This window comes from Pseudonaja textilis, chromosome 2, assembly GCF_049901715.1.
Source record: "Pseudonaja textilis isolate UNSWEBS1 chromosome 2, rPseTex1.2, whole genome shotgun sequence".
NCBI lineage: Eukaryota > Metazoa > Chordata > Lepidosauria > Squamata > Elapidae > Pseudonaja > Pseudonaja textilis.
The window spans coordinates 162,193,688-162,216,978 of NC_141991.1; the positions used below are offsets into that span (position 1 = coordinate 162,193,688).

The 23,291-nt window shown below is 37.6% G+C and overlaps 1 long non-coding RNA gene across 13 annotated transcripts in view; it reads right to left on the bottom strand.

Annotated features, from left to right (window-relative positions):
- Positions 1-23,291, bottom strand: part of LOC113449599 (uncharacterized) — an 86,984-nt gene that overhangs the window by 38,155 nt on the left and 25,538 nt on the right. For 5 of the 13 annotated variants that reach the window (XR_015742080.1, XR_015742082.1, XR_015742079.1 and 2 more), the window contains 3 exons: positions 21,431-21,503; positions 16,301-16,375; positions 11,019-15,040 (listed from right to left, as the gene is read on the bottom strand). The exons of 1 other annotated variant lie outside the window; for it this stretch is intronic. This is a non-coding gene — a long non-coding RNA (uncharacterized LOC113449599). Of the gene's footprint in view, positions 1-11,018; positions 15,041-16,300; positions 16,376-16,985; positions 19,834-19,920; positions 21,122-21,430; positions 21,504-23,291 lie in introns of those variants that run through there. 7 more of the 13 variants (XR_015742084.1, XR_015742086.1, XR_015742085.1 and 4 more) reach the window with 5 other exon arrangements.

Here is a 23,291-nt window from a genome sequence, read left to right on the forward strand (position 1 = left end):
TACTAGAAGTTTTGTTTTCTGTCTATTAATTTTCAATCCTGCCACCACTCCATATCTTTCCAGTTCCTTAATTAATACTTTCCTTTTTCTATTGGATCTTCCATAATAAAAGCCATATTGCCTGCAAAAGCTTGCAGTTTATATTCTTCATTTTTAATTTTCAATCCTTTTATTTCAGACTTTTGTCTCACTCTTTCTAATAGTATTTCTAATGATAATATGAAGAGCAGAGGGGACAACGGACAAACTTGTCAGACTCCTTTTTCTATATTTATAGTTTGGGTATTCTCTCCATTTATTATGATATTTGCTTTTTGTACTGAATAAATTGCTGTTATAATATTCTCAAATTTGGTGCCGAAATTCATATCATAAATTTGCTGAATCATAAATTGCCAATTAACATTGTCAAAAGCCTTTTGAGCATCCAAAAAAACAAGAGCTACCTGTCTCCCTGGATGGGCTTCCAAACTATCCATTATTATTCTTAAATTGTTCCTAATTTGTCTATTTGGGAGAAATCCGTTTTGGTTTGGATGTATGTAATTGTTCACAATTTTCTTTAATCTACTAGCAATAATAGTAGTAAATATTTTATAATCTACATTCAACAAAGAAATTGATCTATAGTTTTGTATCATTCTGGCATCTGAATCCCCCTTCAGGATTAGTGAGATTAATGATTCTCTCCATGCGTCTGGCATTTTAGGAGATAATAATATCTCATTATATAAATTCACCATTATTGGTCCCACTTGTTCTTCTATTGCTCTATAAAATTCTGCTGGAAAGCCGTCAGGGTCTAGGGCTTTATTACTTTTCTGAGTTCTAATTGCTTGTTTAATTCTGTCATAGATATGTCCTTTGTCAAAAATTCTTTCATCTCATCGTTAATTTCTCGAATTCTTTTTTCTCTTTGATATTCCCTTATCTGATATTCATCTACTCTCTCTTTCTTATACAGATACTCAAAATATTTATGTGCAAACTCTTTTTTCTTCTCTATTGTATGTTGATAATTTCCACTTTCATCTTGTAGTTGGTAGATGGTTCTCTTCTCTTTCTCTTTTTTAAGCTTATAAGAGAGCCATCTGCCAGGCTTATTTGCCTGTTCAAAATATATTTGCTTGGTTGCTTTCAAGTTTCTCATCAATTCTTCCTGTTCTATTAAATTGAGTTTATGTTTATAGAGAATCAACTGTTTTTGTATTTTAACATTTTGTGGGGCATCTTGTAATTTGAATTCTAGTTTCTTAGTTGTTTGGTATAAATTGTTATGTTGAGCATGTTTTTCTTTATTTTTTTGTGCAGTGTAAAATATTATAATTCCCCGTATAACGGCTTGCATAGCATCCCATAAATTTTGGATAGTTGTGTCTAGGTTATTGTTTTCTTTAAAATAGAAAGTTAACTCTTCCTTAAGTTTCTTTATAAATTCCTCATCCTTTAATAGTTGAGAATCTAAAGTCCACCTTCTCCTTGATTTTTTCTTACTTTTCCAACTGATTCTAAGAGGGTTGTGGTCTGCCCAAGAATTTGGTATAATTTCTGCTTCTGTCACATCTACTAGATCTCCACTCATCCATGCCATATCAATGCACGACCATGAGTGGTGGGGATTTGAGTAGAAAGTGAAAGTGAGTAGAAAGTGTCTCTTATATGGATTTAATTTTCTCCATGCATCTATTAAATTTAATTCTTTAATCATTTCTACACAAATTTTAGGTAATTCTCTTTTCTTTTTTCCCCTTCCCTTCTTATTCCCCCATTATAATCTTTTTGACGATCTGCTACAGCATTAAAATCCCCTATAATACAAATATTTTTCCTTTCCAGTTCAATGATTTTGGCAATAAAGCCTTCTAGAATTCTATTTGATTGGTATTAGGGGCGTAAATTACCACCAATAGGATTTTTTTTTTGAATTTATCTGTATTTCTATTGCCAGAACTCTTCCTTTGGGGTTCCTCTGCAAATATTAATGTTGCTTTTATCTCTTCTTTAATGTAAACTGATATTCCATTCTTTTTTTGTTATCTGCAGAAGCCATAAACACTGTCCCTAATTTGGAGCAGACTAAATATTTTTCCTATGTTTTTAAAATGTGAGATTTCTTTGTCCTTATACTTGATTGTTTCGTCTCTCAATATTTTATATATAATGTCCCGGACCTTTCTTCTTGCAAAACATACATGCACTTCTCTTGGGCATTTGGGTCATCTTGTATAATTAGTTCTTACTCTATAGACTTCATCCAACTCTTTCAGAATCTCATCTTTGTCTCTTTCCAGTACCTCCACCAAGATTTTCCCCATCACCTGATCTAAGTCTTCTTCTTTTGATTCCACTATATTTTGGAATCTTAGATATGTTGCAGCTTTGTCCATTTCTAAATACACCAGGGAATCTTCCATTTCCTGACTCACAGTCTTTAAGTGTTCATCCACTCTTTCCATTTTTTTTCAGTTTGTTCTGTCCTTTTCTCTACTTCTTTTATTATCAATTCGTTTTTCTGCAATGCTTGCTGTAATGTTCCAATTTTTTCATCTACTTTAGAAATATCTACTTTCACTTCTGCTTTTAATTTCCCCATCTCTTCTTTTAGTTCATTTATATCTGCTCTCGTCTCTGTATGATTTTTGAGCATTATTTCTTGTAACTTTGACATAGAATCTTGTAGAGTAAGCAATGTCGAATGGATATTGGCATTTGTAATAGAAGGCTGTTTCTCCAATGTTAATGATTCCTCAATTGTCTTCTGTGATGTTGGTGAGGGTATTGCCGTTGGAGTTGTTAATGTCGTCTTCTTTCGAGCTTTGAGTATTGTAGTAGTTATGGAAGTCATTTCTTCTAAAATTTGTTTCTGTTTTTGTATTATATTAATTCCGTTGTCCCAGATTAACATTCACTGTTAAATAATATATTGTAAAATTAACCAATAAACTAAATTGACCGATAAACTAATTAACTAATTTGTCTATCTATCTCTTAATTTCCTAAATTCTTTAATATATTCAACAAACTTGTAAATGCAAATACTATCCAATCTAATCTCAAATTAAAGTTCTAAATTAAATATATGCATATATAAAATCTATGCTTATGTCTCAACATTATAAAATCCAAGTAATAGTAATGATAGATACCTTCTCCTATCTCTCTAATTATATACAAATCTTGTCTATTGTATGTTCTATACCGTTCCACATATGTAGAAAGATATATATCTATATATATTATGAGACAATATTATATTATAGTATTATAAAGACTCCATCAATGCACATAGAAAATTTTAGAAATAGATTACCCTGAAAAAGTCAATTGATTATTTAAAGCAATAAGCAAGATATATTCAAATATTAATATGTAGTTAATCAGTTAATCAGTTATAACTATAAATGTAGTAAATATTATAAATATTAAATAATCATTGTTATCAATATCAATGTTACTTAACAAGTTGCTGATAAATCAGCTAGGTCCGGCAGAATACCTCACAATTACACTCATCAAATGTCTCTCCTTCTTCAGTCAATACATAGGTAAAGGATAATAAAATATAGAATAGTTGATCCAAATATCCAAAATTAAAGAAAGGAGAGAGTCTTAAATTAATTGTCTAGCTCTCCATCTCTGAAGCTAGATGATTTCACTTCCTCGTGTTCAGGCAAAAAAAAGAAAGAAAGAAAAAAAATGCTGAGTAACGTTTATGGCTTCCTAATATCTCAACACACTCAGCAGTACACATTCCTCCTTCCGTCTTGGGTTTCAAGCAAATAATTTTTCCAAAATTCTCCACTAAAGAACTCCCCCAGCAACCCCCGTTCCATGTCCAGAGAGACTTAAATCAGTTATTGATATTGTCTATAACCACAAATATTTAATCTACTTCAAAGGTTCAAGTCTTCTCCCGGTCTCAAAAGTAGCCAGCCCAATCCTTCCAAACAAAAAATAATCCAAAAGCACCCCAAACCTCCATGAGTCAAACTTTTTTCTTGAACTAGCAATAATATAGCAAACCTCTCCGATCCGAGCCTCCTTTTCCTCTAGGTCGCTACTGTTAATCTTCAATTCCTCCTCTCGAACCCTTTCACTTTCAGACACTTTCATGTCCTCTCTTCTTCGCCACTTCTTTCCAGCTCCGATCAGCTTGTTGCTTCTCAACAAATCTCTTCACCAATCAATAATCAAACACTCTCACAGGATCTCCACACAAACCTCTTTGTTAGTCACCACAGGCTGTCACTCACTCTCTTCCTTTCGCGGGTGACAGTTTGGACTATGGGATCTCCATTACAAGCCAGTGATCTCTTGCTGGTTAGCCTCTGCAGGGTTTCTCTTCATTGCAATGAGGGGTTGCCCTCCCCTCCCACCGCAGCCTGAGTCTCCCGACACTGGCATGGTTCTCTACGGGAACCGTGCACCCTGAGGGGTCGCGCCAAACAGCAAAAAGGATTTAGAAGGACCGGAGATGGGCTTCTACACCTCTGTTCGTCCTCACTTCATCACCGGAACTCCTTCCGGGCATTGTTAATTTCTTTTGTCATGTTGAAAGAAATATCCTTCTGGGTTCAGTTCCAAGTGGGGAAAAAGACGCTGGAAACATGAAGGCTATTTGGAAAGATGGTTTAATGGTGGACAGCAGGACCACATGGCTTGGAGCTCCAAAGTGAAAAAGAAAGGATGATCACATGCTTCAAGGTGAGAAGAGAAGGTCAAGAAGGGCTGAGTTGCTGAGAGTGCCTGGGTTTTATAACCTTTGTTGGGCCCCACCTTAGTGTTTCCTGTTCCTGTCTAAGAAATATATCCCATTGGTTGTCAGACTCCTAGGGGGCAGGGGTCTTAGCTAACTTTGTAGGCTTTGGCTGTGTCCCAGGCTTGTTTGACTGCTGACTGATGTAATCTTCCCAGATGCCATGTGGTGAGATGGGTTGAGGGCTAATCCTATCTGCTATGCAGAATAGACTGGCTCAGACCTTAATGGCCCATTGACAAAGTTTCTGCCTCTCTGGGTTTCTACTTCTCTTTTTAGCGGAAATATTCTGCCTTTTTAATATTTCCTAGGCTATTTCAATTTTCTAGGAGAGGGGTGGGTGCTAACTTCCTACAGTCAGTTTCTTGGAAATGGGGAAGAAGAGCACAATATTGAGGTGGACTGGACTGTTTCAAAAATATTTACTCATAATTTGAAAACAAATTCTTAGCCAGTTCTAAGCAGACTTAATAGGCACTTCTGGGCAATCAGCTTTCCTGTTCTCAAATCCTATAAAATCTATTCAGAATTGTTCCTTTTGTCCTGCCTATTTCTGATTCTTTTAGATATTGAGATGCCCCAAGATTTGGGCCTATGATGGGTTCCATCAGCAAACCAGTGCTTGTCTTTTTTGGTGACTAGCCAAACGTATACTTTGTCTTGATTCACTTAATCTCCAAACTTTAAAATTAAAAGAGGAGGCTATTTCTGGCTTCTGGTGGCAGACTCCATTCTATACTTTAAATCCATCATTTGGGTAGCTAAATTTTCACTCCAGTGAAATTTACCCCAGTGAAACACTGTCCTGTTCGTGCAAGACAGAAATATTGTCACCTCCACAGCAATAGCCACTTCTGCAAAATTGGTTTTCTACTTCCTGGAGGAAAAGCCAGGATTGTGTTCTGCTTTGTGGCAATGGCATGGCAGCAGGGTACCATCTGTAAGGTGGTGGTGTCATCTATTTTGTCAGGCATTCACACACATGCACACATACACACACACACACTCCAATCTGGAAGAGCCCAGTGAGATTCAGGCAAAAGTGTCTCTCTCTCTCTGTGTGTGTGTGTCTGTGTGTCTGTGTCTGTGTGTGTATGCTTGCAGTCATATAATTGAGGAGGACACTTATGCATCTTGAGTGGCAAATAACATGGGTTTTATTTTTTGTTAACTAATTACCTTGCATTTTAATTTGATTTATTTTCTCTCTTTTAAAATATAGAGCCCTGCTATACTCACCGGAACTGCCTGAGTCGATTAGCTGCCTGTATGAAGCTGCATTTCAGCCCAAAGTGAGAATGCGTGCTCACGACCAGCGAACCCCTTGTCAACGAAAGTGCAGCCCACCTCTGAATTGGGCAGATGTAATCCTTCAAATAACCTGGCTCTGTGAAGAGGTTTGATGGCCATAACCAGCACTTTGAATTGCCCCACCCCCAAAAGTAACCTGGTAACCAATTCAGCTACAGGGCAGAAATGGAACATGTGCTTGTTCTAGGGGCAATATAACTCCCCGTGTCATTGCATTAAATACGGGCTGGAACTTCTGAATGCATTTCAACAGCAGCCTCATGTAGAACAGATTACAGTCGTCCACCTGGGAGGTGAGCAGAGCCTGAGTGACTTGTGAGCAGAGCCTTCTGATCCAGGAATGGGCACAGCTGTTGCTCAACACAAACCTGTGCAAAAGACCTCCAAAAGACCTCTACCTGCCACCTGCTCTTTGAATAGCAATCATGAGTCTAGGAGGACCCCCAAGGATCCTTGAGCAAAGAAGCACTTTCCAAGGGTATATAAATCTGATTTCTACATTCTATTGCCAAGTTATACTGAGGTTTTAAAACTTTCCTGGCTGCCAATTGTATTACTGGCTATATATTTTTATTTCAATTTCTCTCTGAAATGCCAGTTATCGAATAAAAAGAAACCATTACGGGCACAATTATAAAGTTATTATATTCCTTTAATATCCCAGCAATCCCGGCTTGGCTCCATTGTTATCCATTTTATTTCTGTACTATATTTCTTGCTTCAAAGGCTGCAAGGCTTCTTTGAAAGACATTGAATGAAAGTATAATTTGGACCTCCATACAAATAACAAAATTATACTCTAAAACTGCAAAATGGCTGTATATTCAATTAAAATTTCTTTTGATTAAACAGTCCAGATGCAGAAGGAGTCTCTAAAATTCTGAAATTACTATTGGTATTGGAACATATTTATCATCTAAAATCAACACTATTTTTTTATAAAGAATATTATTAAAGTGGATATTAGTTGGCAAGAAATGCTCTGACATAAAGAGTGGGAATATCAGATATTCCAGAGTCAATGTGGAGGGTCTTAAATAATACTTTTTAAAAAATTTAAGACAAGATTAGAATAAGCAAAAATTGTTTTTTGTGTTCTTTGGACACCCAGAGCAAGTTTTGAAAGTGTTGGCTATCACATTCCTCATGCTGCATATATAAAATATGATCATAAAGTATCAGTTTGGTTAAATGTACTTGTGAATTATAAACCAAAAACTTGAAATTGATCAGTATATGATGAATTATAGATTTATTGAGTGAAAAGTGAGCAGAAAAACGTTATTCTTCAAAGATAGAAATAATGAACTCTGTTTTGAAATCTTGGTTTATCAACATATATTTGTTTTATGTCCTATTAATTCAACAGAAAGACTTCCCAATAATATATTTATAAATTAGGCTAAATGATTTCTTCATGCAACATACTATGTTTTTGTTATTGTTTTCCTGTTTCTTTTCTTTTTTGTTTCTTTTTTTGCAGCATTTTCCTTCTGTTTTTCCTCTTTTTTGTATATGAAAGTAATACTTTTTTAAAGGAATTTATACATGGTTATAAAAGAAGAGGACAAGGAAAAGCATCTCTTTCTTCTTCAGTAAATATTAAAAAGCTAATATTTCTTCATAACTAAAGAAATTGCTTTCTTGGAAAATATGTGTTACATTATTAAATTAATTTTAGTAGGGTGTAGTAATGTCTGTAAAAGTTGATGAGACAAATTCATGAAGGATTAATAGGTATCATAAATAATTAATAGGTATCATAAAGTTGATGTATGACTTTTAACGAATTTACCATGTTCAGTCAGCCTCAGAGTCAGAATACTATGTGCTGGGAAATTTAAGCAAGCATGTATACACTACCCAGGCTTCCTATTTCCTACTCCACTGGAAGACTAGCCTTCTTGTCAGATCCGTGTATCTGTCATTTCTTCAGTGGAAGAAGAAAAGGGGTGGGGGAGGCTGAGAAAGAAATCCTTTCTTGATGTAACCTGAGTATATTTAACCTTATATCAAATTTGTATAACCCACACATGATACAATGGAGGGAGAAAAGCCAGATGGCCAGAACCTATCACCTCTGAGAGGTGCAGCCAAGAGATGAGAAGATCATAAAAATTCCACAGTGAGATGTATGCGGGGAATCTCTGGAAAAAGTTCATTCTAAAAAAGGGGTGGCGGGAAATTAGGTATGTCCTGGGAAACTGTGAGAAAGATCGTTCCTACAGAAGGGGTGGGGGGGGGGAATTAACATACTGGCTTTTGTTTCTCTAAATACACATTGAGATAACGGGAGGGGTTCTAAACTCCCTTATGTATCCCTGTATGCCTGAAGGACCTCAGATGCTGCTTTGAACTCCTACATGAATTGTCTCATCTCAATAAAGGATTCCTTTTGATACGTTTGGTTCTCAGAAGTTTATTCTTGCTAATTGAATGGGAAAAAGTTCTGTAGCCTGACACTTCTGATGCAACAGAACTTTTCTTGAGTCAGTCTGTAGTGTTATGAGCAGACTTCCATTTATAGTACGTTTGGCAATGTGACATAGCCTAGTTGTGGGGGCACCCAAAAAACTACTAGTATAGATGGGATAAGATGGGATAAGGGTCTTACAATTTAGAGATTGCCCATAGAATACATCACATCAAAACACATTTTACTGTGCTCATTTTTTTCCCTAGAAATGGCATAAACTCCAACCACTTGTGCCATAAAACTAGTAAAGAGAAAGCACGCGCATGCACATGCATACACACACATACCCCTGTATAATCTAAACACACTGGAATTAGGAACCTATGGGTCAATTTATATAATCAATAGATGAGAGAGAGAGAGAGAGAGAGAGAGAGAGAGAGAGAGAGAGAGAGAGAGAGAGAGAGAGATGATAGATTTATTTGATTTCTAAAGTCACCCATCTCAGCAAACGACTCTGGGCAGCTCACAATTCAGAAACATAAATTACAATTAAAATCTTAAAACATTTTAAAATAATAAAAACAGTAAAGATCACAGGAGCTTCTGTGGCGCTGTGGTTAGAGTGCAGTACTACAAGCTACTTCTGCAGCCAGCTGCCTACAATTTGGCAGTTCAAATCCCACCAGGCTCAAGGTTGACTCAGCCTTCCATCCTTCTGAGGTGGGTAAAATGAAGACCCAGATCATTGGGGGGCAATATGCTGATTCTGGAAACTGCTTAGAGAGGGCTGTAAAGCACTATAAATCAGTATATAAGTCTAAGTGCTATTGCTATTAAAACACTAAAAAAGTTATGACATCTAATTTGAGCATATGGAAAGTAAAACAAAAATGATAGATAGATAGATAGATAGATAGATAGATAGATAGATAGATAGATAGATAGATAGATAGATGAGTGATGACTTTTTTGGTAGAATTCACTGGAAGCCCTATGGAATAGGATGCAACCAACATGTTGACATCAATTCACTCTAAATCGAAGATTATTATATTCAGAAGAATACTTTTTTCCTAATGCTCTCTGAACAGGAGACCTTGCCTGATGCAGCCATACCTACTTGCCTCTGGAAATCTAGTCTTTCCCACTTGATTTGACTGAGGATTTGAGCTGGCATTCTAAAATTTCAAATATTTCATGATTGATGTAAATATAGATTATGAGTATAGCAGCACAGCATCTCTATTACATTCTTTTATTATGTTTTCCCTAAAACATTGAGCTCAACATTATGATGCATTACTTCCTGCAGAAACCATTATTTCTCTCTTCCTTGCATCACAGTTTTCCTCAAAACATATTTTCAAGTTAGTGTTGACTCCTGGAGATTTGCTGTGTAAGTCCCTGAAGTTTTCTTGTCTACACTTCCAGAAATGGTTTACCATTTTCTTTTACCTAGGGCTGAGAGAGAGGGGCTGGCTTCATTCCTAGGGTGGAAGTAGAACTGCTGGTTTTCTGGTTTCTATCCTGGCATCTTTAATCACTACAGTATGTCAAACTGGCTGTCCCATAAGAACCATTATACTGATATACTGTATATTTATAACAGATCCATTCAAGATTAAAAACATAACTTAATGTACAGTATATTTCTTATATATGAGAAACTATCAACTACTAAAATTAACTGCTTAATTTTTCCTGCTTTTTTATATAGAGGTATATTAGTTTATTCCTCCTCAAACATTTGGCCACTCAGAATTCTGGGAACGCAGACTTACTCATTTAAAAAAATAGCAGATTGGAGAAATGCTGTCCTAGATCATTTGAGTAGTAGTTCATTAACCTTCTAGAAATCAATAGTTATACCTACATACCTAGATGTCACCTATATACCATATTTTTGAGTCCCTTTGGGCTGGAATAACAGCCTAACAGTACAACAATAGTTATCATGTAAGTCTAACTTCTTATTTTAGGTTCCTATGCTGGAATAGATGTTGGTATAACCAGTCCTATACCCTGATAACCACCATTCCTGTCCCATTATACTTTCTTACTATGGTACAGGTGTATTCTTGGGAGAGGTAAATGAAGCACACCATGGATATTAGCATAAAAGCCTGTCCAGTGACTGTCCAGTTAAAACAAGCAGGCACATATATTAGGTAACAGCAATATGGGAAGGTGCTGAAGGAGGATGATCACTTTACTGATAAAAGCTAAGTTATCATTTCATACTGTGTGGGAGAAGGCAACTGTAAGCTATCCTTGCATTTTTACAAAGAAAATCCCATGGATAGGCAAGACAAAATGCTTATTGCTATAATGGGCCTCTCAAGATAATAGTTGGGTGGTATTCAACCTGCTGCTGAGGAGGAACTAAGGACCTTTCAGAATATGAAGCAACATTTAGAAATGTTTTCATCCTAGGACTAGGTATACAACAAATGAGACAGGGCTTCATATTTTCTCTTTATTTATTCAACATAGATTGAAATATACTGTACATAAATTGTATATTGAGGCAATTTGGATTGTAAATCGAAGAGTGGCTTTAAAAGTTGAAGAAGAGACATCAATATTTGCACAATACTTACATCACGTTACTCTGATAGGTGAAAATGCAAACGTTCTGCAAACTCTAGATCAGTGTTTCTCAACCTTAGCAAAGATGTATGGACTTCAACTTCCAGAATTTCCCAGCCAGCCATATTGGTTAGGGAATCCTGGGAATTGAAGTCCACACATTTTAAAGTTCCCAAGGTTGAGAAACACTACTCCAGAAAATGAAATGACAGAGTAAAAACTGTTGATCACACTTTGGCCTGATTGGGAAGTGAAGTAATTCTGCAACATCGATGATGATGATGATGATGATGATGATGATGATGATTGTGGTACTTTGGTACTCATCATTAATTTGTTCCAGGAGGTGCATTGAGTGCCAAAAATGATGACAAAACAAATTTTTCTCATAAAGAATAATGTAATGAATCACTGTAATGTAAGTCATTGTAAGTCAATGCAATGACAGTGGACACAGAAAAATTTATTGATTGATTGATTGATTGATTGATTTGATTTGATTTGATTTGTCGATCGCTTATAAGATACAGGTATAAGAATAAACATAGTTATGAATACATGAGATAGATACTTATAAGAAAAATAAAAAGAAACAATAGGACAGGGACGGTAGGCACAATTGGTGCGTTTATGCATGCCCCCTACAGGCCTCTTAGGAAGGGGGTGAGGTCAATAGTAGACAGTCTAATGTTAAAGTTTTTGGGGGTTTGGGGAAGAAACCACAGAGTCAGGTAGAGTATTCCAAACATTGACCACTCTGTTGCTGAAGTTGTATTTTCTGCAATCAAGTTTGGTGCGGTTAACCTTGAATTTGTATCTACTGTGTGCTCTTGTATTGTTATGGTTGAAGCTGAAGTATTCATTTGCAGGTAGGACATTGCAATGTATGATTTTATATACTATATTTAGATCAGACTGGAGGTGGTGTAGTTCTAGTTTTCTAGGTCTAGAATTTCAAGTCTGGTGGCATAAGATATTCTGCAACGAGTAGAGGAGTGTAGAACTCTTCTTGTGAAATATTTCTGGACTTTCTCAGTTGTGTTATTATCAGATACGTAATGTAGGTTCCAGACTGATGAGCTGTATTCAAATATAAGTCTAGCAAATGTTTTGTATGCTCTAGTTAGTAGTGTGATATTACTAGAGAAGAAGTTAGGTAGGATTAGATTAACAACTCTTAATACCATTTTGGCTATGTAGTTACAGTGGGCTGTAGCACTTAGATCATTGAAGATGAGTACTCCAAGGTCCTTGACAGAGTCTGGATCCTCAACGAGGTCTTGACTATATAGCTTGTATTTTATTTTCTGATTTTTTTGCCAATATGTAAGACAGAGCATTTATTTGTTGAGATTTGAAGTTGCCATTTGATTCACCAATCTGATACATAGTCAAGGTCTTTTTGGAGGGTAGTAGTATTGTCTGTGGTGTTGAATAGCTTTACATCATCAGCGAAGAGAACGCAGTTGCTCTTAATATGATCACAGAGGTCATTTATGTAGAGTATGAAGAGAGTTGGTCCTAAAACACTGCCTTGGGGGACACCACTGTTGACAGGTATAGAATTTGATAGGACGCTCCCAATTTTGACCATTTGTTGTCTGTTTGACAGGAATGCTTCTAGCTTGTGCATTAAGTACCAAAGAAAACAATGAGTACTGGGACAAAATTTTCATGTCAAAATGCACTGATACCAAATTGGGTGAGTTTCAAAGCAGTTGAGCACCAAGCTACCACTGTATTCCTGTTCTTTTCCATCATTTTTGCAGATAACCATGCAGTGTGAGAGGAAAAGACAATGAGACTGAGGAGAACATTTTTTTCTGCCAAGCTCTTTCATATGAATATGAGAAGGGGAATAATTTAATGATCCAATTCTCATTCTATGTAAAGGAAAGGTCATTCTTTGAGGACCTTTGGCTGAGTTTATAATTGTGCAGTAAAAAGGCAATAGTAAAAATAGTAATAAAAATGAAATCACATATAGCTATCAAACCAGCAGAGGGAGTTTGAACATAGAGAATTTTACAGAAAAAAGTAAACTCTCTGACATTTCGTTATGTTTTTACTCAAGAACATGATGTGAAGTGCTACCCAGTGGTGGGATTCAAAATTTTTACTCCTGGTTCTGTGGGCGTGGCTTGGTGGGCGTGGCAGGGGAAGGATACTGTAAAATCTCCAGTCAGAGGTGGCATTTGCTGATTCTCTGAACCACTCAAAATTTCTACTACCGGTTCCCCAGAACTGGTCAGAACCTGCTGAATACCCACCTCTGGCTAGAACAGTTGCATGAGAACAAAAATGCTGTGAAGAAAAATAATCAAGGAGTCAGATCAGTCTCTTTCCCACATATTGAGAGCCTTGGCAGGGAATATTTTTGAGCATTAGAAGAGTTCTGTGTTTAGATGCTACTATAAGCAACTACGCAGGCTTAATGTGAATTATTGGTTTTCAACATCAGTTCTTACCTTTGTGATGAAGTAATACTTTTAAAAACAAATACTAGTCCTAGAGTTTTGTACAAGATTTCTCTGCATAGTGCTCTAAATTTGAATTGATCTTAGTAAGATACAGGCAGACAGGAGCTAAGACAAAAGGATAAATGGAAGCATCTGTGTTCACTCCCTCTCTCCCAGGAAAGGGAAAACAAAAACTGTTTGTGGATGTGCCCTCATTTTCACTTTTCAAAACTGAGCCAGTCTTGTAATGGCCCATGATTATGCTGGTGACATTGTTTCAGGAAATTCAGATAAGCCAAGCACAGTAGCATTAAGGTCTGCCAAAATGTGCCCCCAGTCACAGGGGCTATGGTGACTTAACGATTTTGTGGATCACAGAAAGCCAGGGACTCTAGGAACAGGATTGGCAGAAGTTTCCACAATGGGAAGAAGCCCACTTATTCTGGAGCTTAGCATACCTCCAGAATCATGGTTTGAGCTGGAAACAGGTAAACCAGAAGAAAATTGTATCAGCATTAGCGGGGAGGTCATAGGGTGATATGGATGCAAGGTAAACTGAACAGAGCCAAAGGCTACCTGCTGAAGTGCTCTTGGAGATGATTTGAAGTTAATATGTAATTGTTTTTATTCTGCAAGTTTGAAATGCTGAGAACAAAGAGCAAAGCCCATGACTGCACCCAAATCCCTTCTCTCTGTTTCAAGGAAGGGGATGGGAAGAGAAGAGAACTTAGTAACCTGAAGTGAGTAAACTGATGTAAACAATTCATTTTTACACCATGTTTTCCTGTGAACTATTGAAAGAGAGTTATAAATCTACCAAGTTTAATTACATTGCAGGAGGAGAGCCATGTTAGCTTATGGTAAACCCCAAAGCACGAGTCTGGTAGCCCCTTTTCCAGCTAAACATTTTATTTAAAGTTGTATTTCCCCAAAAATTATGCATGTGATGAAGTGAACTATAGCTTGATTGGTTGATCGATCGATCAATTTGATTTGTTTGCTACCCACTCATCTTGAAATTTATGACTTTCAATAAAATGTTCCAGTAGGAAAAAAGTACTTCCAGACTCTTTCTCTCACAGTACTTACAGTTCTGGAAGCAAAAGCAAAGGTGAGAATGAATGAATGAAGCAACTAAAACGAAAAATCCTCAACCTTAATTCTGTAAGTAGATTGTGGCTCACGTAGAAAAAAAAAAAGAAGCAACTCCACTCTCCAACACTGATGATACAATGGAAATATGGAGGTCCAGAGCTGCTTTAGACCCAGAATATGGAAATGTCCCATGTGAGAAAACAACAACAAGAAATTGGGAAGTTTGAGATCATTTCAAACAGTCTCTGAGCTAGGATTATTCATACTGAAGGCTTTCAATGTGTTGGACTTCAGTTCCCATAATTTCTATCAGGTCCTCCGTGGCCATGCTAGTTGGCATTATATGTTGAAGAAAGTAGGGACAATCTGCCTTTTGGAAGTAATCCTGGTATTCTAGATAGTTTCACTTCACTGTGGAGGAAAGACATTTAAAATGATCTTCACCTTTGCAGTTCTTAGGTCAATTTTTCATTAATTTGCTCTTGTTTTTCAGAGGGCTAAAGCCAAAGCAGAAGTTAGATGCAGACCACCAGAAAGACAAATATAACTTGTTCATGGGAAGAGACTAGTAGGAAAATACTTATTCTTACTATTAATTTATAATGGCCCATATAACACATAAAAGAGTTTCCTTCTTAGCTTGGATTCAATCTTGGCATCTCAACTAAATCATGATTTTGTCCATGTAGCATCTAAGAAAGAATAGTTGTGCCATGTATGATGGGAAATGATCACAGATCACACCTCAGTTACTATCATGAAGATTGCCAAATTCTTTTCTATTACCATCTCTCTCTATGCTGTCAAATGATAACTGTGTTTTTGTAGATGATTTGTACAGGTGATCCTTGTCTTAGGACCAAATGGTTCTGTTCGAAATTACAGTGGTGCTTAAAAATAGATTTACATCAATAGATCAGTCCTCAAAGTTCTAGCTTTGATCATGTCCCATAATTATCACAATCTAGTTGCTCAGGTGTCCAACTCACAATTTCAACATCACAGCAGACACATTATATGATGGCCATTTGCAACCTTCCCTGATGTCTTCCCACAAAGAAGTCAAGGAGGAAGCTGCCAAAGAAAGTGACAAGTTGCTCCAGTCAGTCTTCCCTGCTGCTTTTTCTACTTAGGAGCCCACTGCAGAGTATGAACTCATGCTCCATAGTAGCCAATATGCCTGTCCTCCATGGTGTGCACCAGCCCAGAGCAATCCCCTCTCATGGTCCCTGCTGCCCTGCGCATGCTCCCTAGGATTTACCCTCAGCCCCTTTTGCACTCCTTACCCGGGACTCCTGCCTTTTCCAGCTTAATAACCTGCACATCCTGGGATTGTTGTCATATTGCTGGGGACTGCTGGGATCGCTATTGATAAGTGTTATGGTCACATGACATTGCACTTTATGGATCACATTGCTTAGCGAGAGCAATCCTGGTCCCAATTGCCATCATAACACGAGGATTACTTTATGATTTGAATTCCATGTTGATGTTAGGATAGTAAGGCTGACATTCTTTTATCCTATGTATTGTCCTGAGCCCTAGGTTTATTTACACATAGCGACACTTTATAGAACATGTGTAAGTCTTCAGCCATTTTATTTCAAAAGATACTAGATTAAAATTATCAAGGAAAACTTAAACTCAGATTTGCAACATCAATCCACTTACCCAGTAGAAGGCAATTTCCTTCCACATCTTGCAGTACTTGGACCAGAAGAGTCAATTTGATATGAGCATTTGTAACTATGAGTAAGGAAATGATATTTATATAAACCTATTTGTCTACTTTCATGTAGGTTTTGAACATTTCCCATGTGCTGTGCACCCATTGAGACACTTTATACTGCCACTATAAAATGTCTGGCTCAACCCTCTGTTTTATTTATTTATTCAATTTCTACAGCCATCCAACTCTGCACACATATCAAAGAGATCAAGATTAAACCTACCTGTTCTAAATCCAGGTGAATTGTGCAATTCTACTCCTTTTCCTTAGGTTAATTTAGCATTAATTCATTTTTACACTGTGTTCATTATTATACCATTATACGAGAAATCCCAGTTTTCTGATCTTTCTGTGTAATTAAAATTGTACAGTCTGCCAACATTTTCCTCTTTGGGTCTACTTTGTAATCTATAAGTCCTATAAGACAAGGATCTATATTATTCTTTTATCAAGAATCAAGAATTTAAATCCAATGGTACAGAAAAATCTTAGAATTTAATGGCAAGATGATTAATTATCAGTCAATACACAATAAATCTAGTATATCTAATATATAAATAAAAGAGTATAAAAGGACAACTGATCATGAGAGAATCTATTTCTTGGCAAGCTAGAAAAATATCAGATAGACAGCATCATCACAAAATGCATTTGTAAGGAGCTGTGGTGGTGCAGTGGTTAGAATGCAGTACTGCAGGCTAATTCTACCAACTGCCAGGAGTTCAATCCTGACTGGCTCAAGGTTGACTCAGCCTTCCATCTTTCCAAGGTTGGTAAAATGAGGATCCAGATTGTTGGAGGCAACACGCTGACTCTGTAAAACTGCTTAGAAAAGGCTGTAAATCACTGTAAAGCAGTATATCATTCTAAGTGCTATTGCTAGTGCCAATTGGCTGACAAATCTTACTCAGTGTGTAGTCCTCAACAGAACTAACATCTACATGGAAGCAATGGGGGTACCCCAAGGTTCCATTTTGGGCCCCAAACTCTTTAATATCTTCATAAACAATTTGGACGAGAGAATAGAATGGTAACGCATCAAATTTGCAGATGACACTAAGTTGGCAGGAACAGCCAATACCCAGGAAACAAGCTGACGATCCAAAAAGATCTTGACAAATTTGAACATTGGGCCCTATCTAACAAAATGAAATTTAGTTTAGATAGAAGTAAGGTTTTACACTTAGGCAAGAAAAAACTGTATTACAGGCTAGGTGAAACTTAGCTTAATGCCAGTAACTATGAGAGGTATCTTGGAGTCCTAATAGACAATCAAATATGAGCCAATAGTGTGCAGCAGCAGCCAAAAGAGGCAAGAAAGAATCAAGATCACATGAAGCTCTAGTACCATCATCACAATATAAAAAAGATGTTGAGAGTCTGGAAAGATGCAAAAAAGAACAGGAAAAATGATGAGGAGTCTGGAAGATAAAACATATGGATAATGGTATGTCTAGTCTACTGAAAAGAAGAACTAGGCAAGACATTATTGCAGTGTTCCACAATCTGAAGGGTTGTCAGAAAGATGAGGGGGTCAAACTATTTTCCAAAGCATCAAAAGGCAAGTCACAAAATAATGGATGGAAACATTACAACTAAGGAGAAATTTCCTAACGGTGAGAACAATCAACCAATGGAACAGCTTGTCTTCAGAAGTTGTGTTTACTTTTTCCCTGGTAAAAGGTCTTCATTTGTTCATATACATGACATTTCAAAAGGTAATGGGGAGGGCTGAGACTTATCTGGTCATCCTTAAATCTAAGCTCTGTGTTTCAGTCTTGGTGTTGAAAAAACAATCTCATCAGTGGTGGGATTCAATTTTTTTTACTACTGGTTCTGTGGGCGTGGCTTGGTGGGCATAGCAGGGGAAGGATACTGTAAAATCTCCAGTCAGAGGTGGTATTTGCCAGTTCTCTGAACTACTCAAAATTTCCACTACCGGTTCTCCAGAACTGGTCAGAACCTGCTGGATACCACCTTTGAATCTCATGCTTTCAGAATCCAAGATTACTAAAGAAAGGGTGGAGGGCACATCCATTAATCTGTAAGTTTCTTCCTTACATCCTCTCCAAAGGAACTGGAAGCAGCCAGATAGTAGTGGCCGTGTTGGTGCAGTGGTTAGAATGTAGTATTGCAGGCTAACTCACTGCTCATTCCAGGAGTTCAGTCCTGAGCGGCTCAAGGTTGACTCATCCTTCCTTCCTTCCGAGATCAGTAAACTGAGAACCCAGATTGTTGGGGGCAATATGCTGACTCTGTAAACCGCTTAGAGAGGGCTGTAAAAGCACTGTGACCATCTGTGTTTCAGATACATGGAAAAGAATCCTAAAAGAATCCTAAAGTATAATCTGCTTTGCATGCAATCCATTTTTGAACCATCTGTTTTCCCCATCTCTTTGTGAAAACGATGACTTTTATCTGCTGCAATGAATGCACTTGGCTTCCTCTTCACAATTCTTGGCAAGGGCTTGCAACACGTCCTCAAATGAATCTGGAGCACAGGGAGTATTACTTAGGTAATTTACATATCAAGGCATTATCAACTAATACGTATGTGTGCGTATTGTTTACCACAGAGTGGATAAGCATCCTTGCCTATATCTTATCTGTGTTGGTTTAGAACCAATTTATTTATTGTGATAATTATGGTACATCTAATTCACCCTGAAATATTACAGAATAATTACCTGAGAATATTTATTTGTTTACAGAGTTTAAAGCTGTAGAGAAAGAATGGGAATCTTGTAGCTTTCCCAAAATTGCTGAATTACAGCTCCAGCAGTCCCAACCACTGTGGACAATGTGTTGTGGTTCACCAGCAGCTGGTGCAGATGGCTGTGGAGTCGGACAGTGAGGAAGAAAGGGAATCTGAAGAGGACTTGGATGAGGGTCCTGAGTTCAATGCAGGGATGGGGCCAGGACCATCTGGGAGTGGGTTGCTGACTCCGGAGCCTCTGGAGTCTGGGAGCAGCGAGGCAGAGGACCCAGGGGAGCCAGTTCCCAGTGCGCATGTGTGCAGAACTGCTAGAAGGCAAGAGCAGCTGAGACAAAAGGGGCGACTCGGGAATAAAGCTGGGAGGTGATTGCCCCTCCCATAAGGAATAAAAGTCAGGCCTCAATGATGAAAACTTTGCAGGAAGCAAAGCAGTTCAATTAGATTCCGAGTCTTTCTTGAAAGTCTGCGTACTCTGGTCTTTTTTTTCTGAAACTTCACATGCGTTCTGTTAGAATTACTTTGAAGACTTCTGTTTTTGGCAGCATTCCCCAGCACTGACAAACGTGGGCTTATCTTGAGGAACTGTGTATACTGAGTTCTGGCTGGAAATGAAAGTCATTCCCAGTGTGGCATTAAAATAGGTTTTGCTTTTGAAACAAGTTTGTGTTTCAGTATGCTTGATGAAGCCTGGGTCAGAACACAATGTTGGGAGATGGTGGGAGTAGTACATGATCAACAGCTACAGGAAGTTCCCCACTTCTGCAAAAATATAATTGTCCTTTTCATAACAATATAGCTCGTCATCTTTTTCAATGATAACATTTTTATTTTGGCAGGCTGCTATTTTTTTTTTACAGAAGTCATAATCTGATATGACATTATAATGCAAGAAACAACTTAATGTAGAAAGTGTAAATCTGAAGCCACTGTGAAATGAGGAAGCAGTTGGAAAATGATTATCTTTGTTGGGACACCCAGTTCAAGAGAGGAGTTTCTCAACCCATAAGATAATTTTCTTTCAGCATTATGAGAATGCAAATGTGCAGAGATGTGCAATTATGGACAGGAAGATAAAGATCAAAGAAAGTAAAGGGGTGTTATACCAACTTGAATGTAGAGATTCCATTATCACAATCCTGTCCTTTTGGGAAGCATTTTAACCTAAGTATTTAAGTATGCAAACAAGATAGGCTAATTTAATTTCACCATCAAGGAGATTAGAGGCAGGTGGCTGATCAATGCTGCACAAAACAACACCTGGAATACTGCATCCAGTTTTGGTCAGTACATTACAAAAAGATGTTGAGATTTTGGGGAGAAATGCAAAGAAGAATGACTAACATGATTAAAGGCCTGGAGACAAAAGCATATGAGGAACAGGGTATGGCTAGTCTACAGAAAAGAAGACTAGGGGTGATTAGAATAGAATAGAATAGAATAGAATAGAATAGAATTTTTTATTAGCCAAGTGTGTTTGGACAAATGCTCTCAGTATACACAAAAGAAAAGATACATTCATTAAGAATCAAGAATCATCAGGTACCACACTTAATAACAGTCATAGGGTACAATAAGTAATCAAATCATACTAGGAAACAGTCAATATAAATCGTAAGGATACAAGTGACAAAGTTACAGTCATACAGTCACAAGTGGGAGGGGATGGGTGATAAGGAGTGATGAGAAGGTTAATAGTAATAGTAGTGCAGACTTTGTAAATAGTTGGACAGTGAGGGAATTATTTGTTTAGCAGAGTGATGACATTTGGGAAAAAAACTGTCCTTGTGTCTAGTTGTTCTGATATGCAATGCTCTATAGGGTCATTTTGAGGGTAGGAGTTGAAACAGTTTATGTCTGGGATGTGAGGGGTCTGTAAATATTTTCACAGCCCTCTTTTTGACTTGTGCAGGTCCCCGATTGAAGGCGGGTCGGTAATAATTGTTTTTTCTGCAGTCCTAATTACTCTCTGGAGTCTACGTCTGTCTTGTTGGGTTGCAGAACCAAACCAGACAGTTTGATATGATTGTAGTACTCCAGTTCTTGAGATCTGCCACAAAGAGGAGGGGGTGAATGTATTTTCCAAAGCACCAGAAGGAAAGACAAGAAACAATGGGTGGAAATTAACCAAGGAGAGAGAAGCAACCTGGAATTAAGGAGAAACTTCCAAACAGAGAGAACAATTAACTAGTGGAACAGTTTGCTTTCAGAGGTTGTGGGTGCTTCATCACTGTATGTGCTTGAGCCGGGGTTTGGATTAGAAGACCTCCAAGGACCCTTCCAGCTCTATTCTAAGTAGATTAAAGAAAGAGAGGCAAGGAAGAAGGAAGGAAAACAGACTGGAGGCCTGCCAGTTTACCTTGTTTGCTCCCTCTGGTCCATTTGCATCCCTCTGGCCTTCAATGAGGAACAAGTAAAACAACTTTCACAATCTGTGAGGAGCAAAACAATTATCAGATCAAAAGAAGGAGAACCCAAAGGTGCTTTTTCAAGAGGCAACTGGACTTGGGGGTTTTCTTTGAAGACATTTCATTTCTCATCCATGAAGCTTCTTCAGCTCTGACTAGGTGGTGGGGAATGGAATACCATATAGGTCTTCTAAATGAAGGGAAGTAGACCTGTTACAACATCAGAGATCCATACCAAAAAATGTAGATTTCTCGTTTGCAAAGGTGTTCTTTCACACACATGCATGCATGCTGACATTTTGGAAATGACACTGCCTTGGTGGCAAAATACTGTTTAAATGAAGAGATATTGACCTTTGACTAAAATCAAAAGCTGTTTTTATTTCTCCATTACTATGAGCAGCTGCCAGAAAACTCAAGTTCTTCTAAACATAAAGTTTGGCTGTAAATACCTACTTCTTGGTAAGCTAGAAAAATGTGGGATAGACAGCATCACCACCAGATCTATTTGTAATTGGCTAACAAACCATACCCAACCAGTTATCCTTAATGGTACTATATTTACAGGAAGGGAAGTAAGCAGTCGGGTATCACAAGGTTCCATCTTAGGCCCAGTACTCTTCAATATCTCCATAAATGAGGGAATAGAAAGGGAACTCATCAAATTTTCAGATGACACTAAACTGGCAGGAATAGCCAACACCCCAGAGAACAAGCTCAGGATCCAAAAAGATCTTGACAGACTTAAACAATGGCCTCTATCCAACAACATGAAAGAGAAACGCAAGGTTTTACACTTAGGCAGGAAAAATCAAAGCTATAAGTACGGATTAGCCAAAATCTGACTCAAAAACTGTAACTATGAGGGGGACCTTGGAGGCCTAGTGGACAATCGCTTAAATATGAGCCAGCAGTATGCAGCAGCCACCAGAAAAGCTAATACAATCCTTAGTTGTATAAACAAAGGCATAGAATAAAAATCACATAAAATATTAGAACCATTTCATAAGGTCTTAGTAAGGCCACACCTGGAATACTAAATCCAGTTTTGGTCAGCACATTACAAAAAACATGTTGAGACTTTGGTATCTAAAACATATGAAGAACGCTTGCAGGATTTGGGTTTAGCTAGTCTAGAGAAAAGAAGGATTAGGGGTGATATGATAGCAGTATTCCAATATTTGAGAGATTGCCACAAACAGAAGAGGGTCAATTTATTTACCAAAGCACATGAGGGCAGGACAAGAAACAATGGATGGAAACTAATCAAGGAGAGAAGCAACCTGGAACTAAAAATAAACTTCTTAACAGTGAGGATAATTATCAGAAGTTTCTAAGCAGAGACTGGACAGCCACCTAATGTAAAAGGGTATAGGGGTCAGACTAGAAGACTTTGGTCCCTTCTAGTTCTATTCTGATTAATATATGTCTATGGAGATTATCAGTCATGCAGGTCATGGTTGTCCCAGAGGTGCTTTTCAAGAGGCAACTGGACTTTCTGGTTTTTCTTGGAAGACATTTCGCTTCTCATCCACAAAGTTTCTTCAGCTCTGACTGGATGGTGGGAAATGGAAGGATTTCTACTCCTTGCAGACAGCTGGTAATTTGCATTCTTTTATTGAGTTGTTAAGGCCACCTGAAGGTTTATCTGTGTTGTCAGGGTCACCTGAGTGGTGCAAATGGGTATGGAGCCTTCTTGGAACTATTGAAAGGTATGTTGTAGACTGGAGATAGATTATGTCAAATCCCTCCCCCTCTGTTTCAATTTTGACATAGATGGCCTCTTTGATCAGTCTGTGTCTAGAAGTTGTT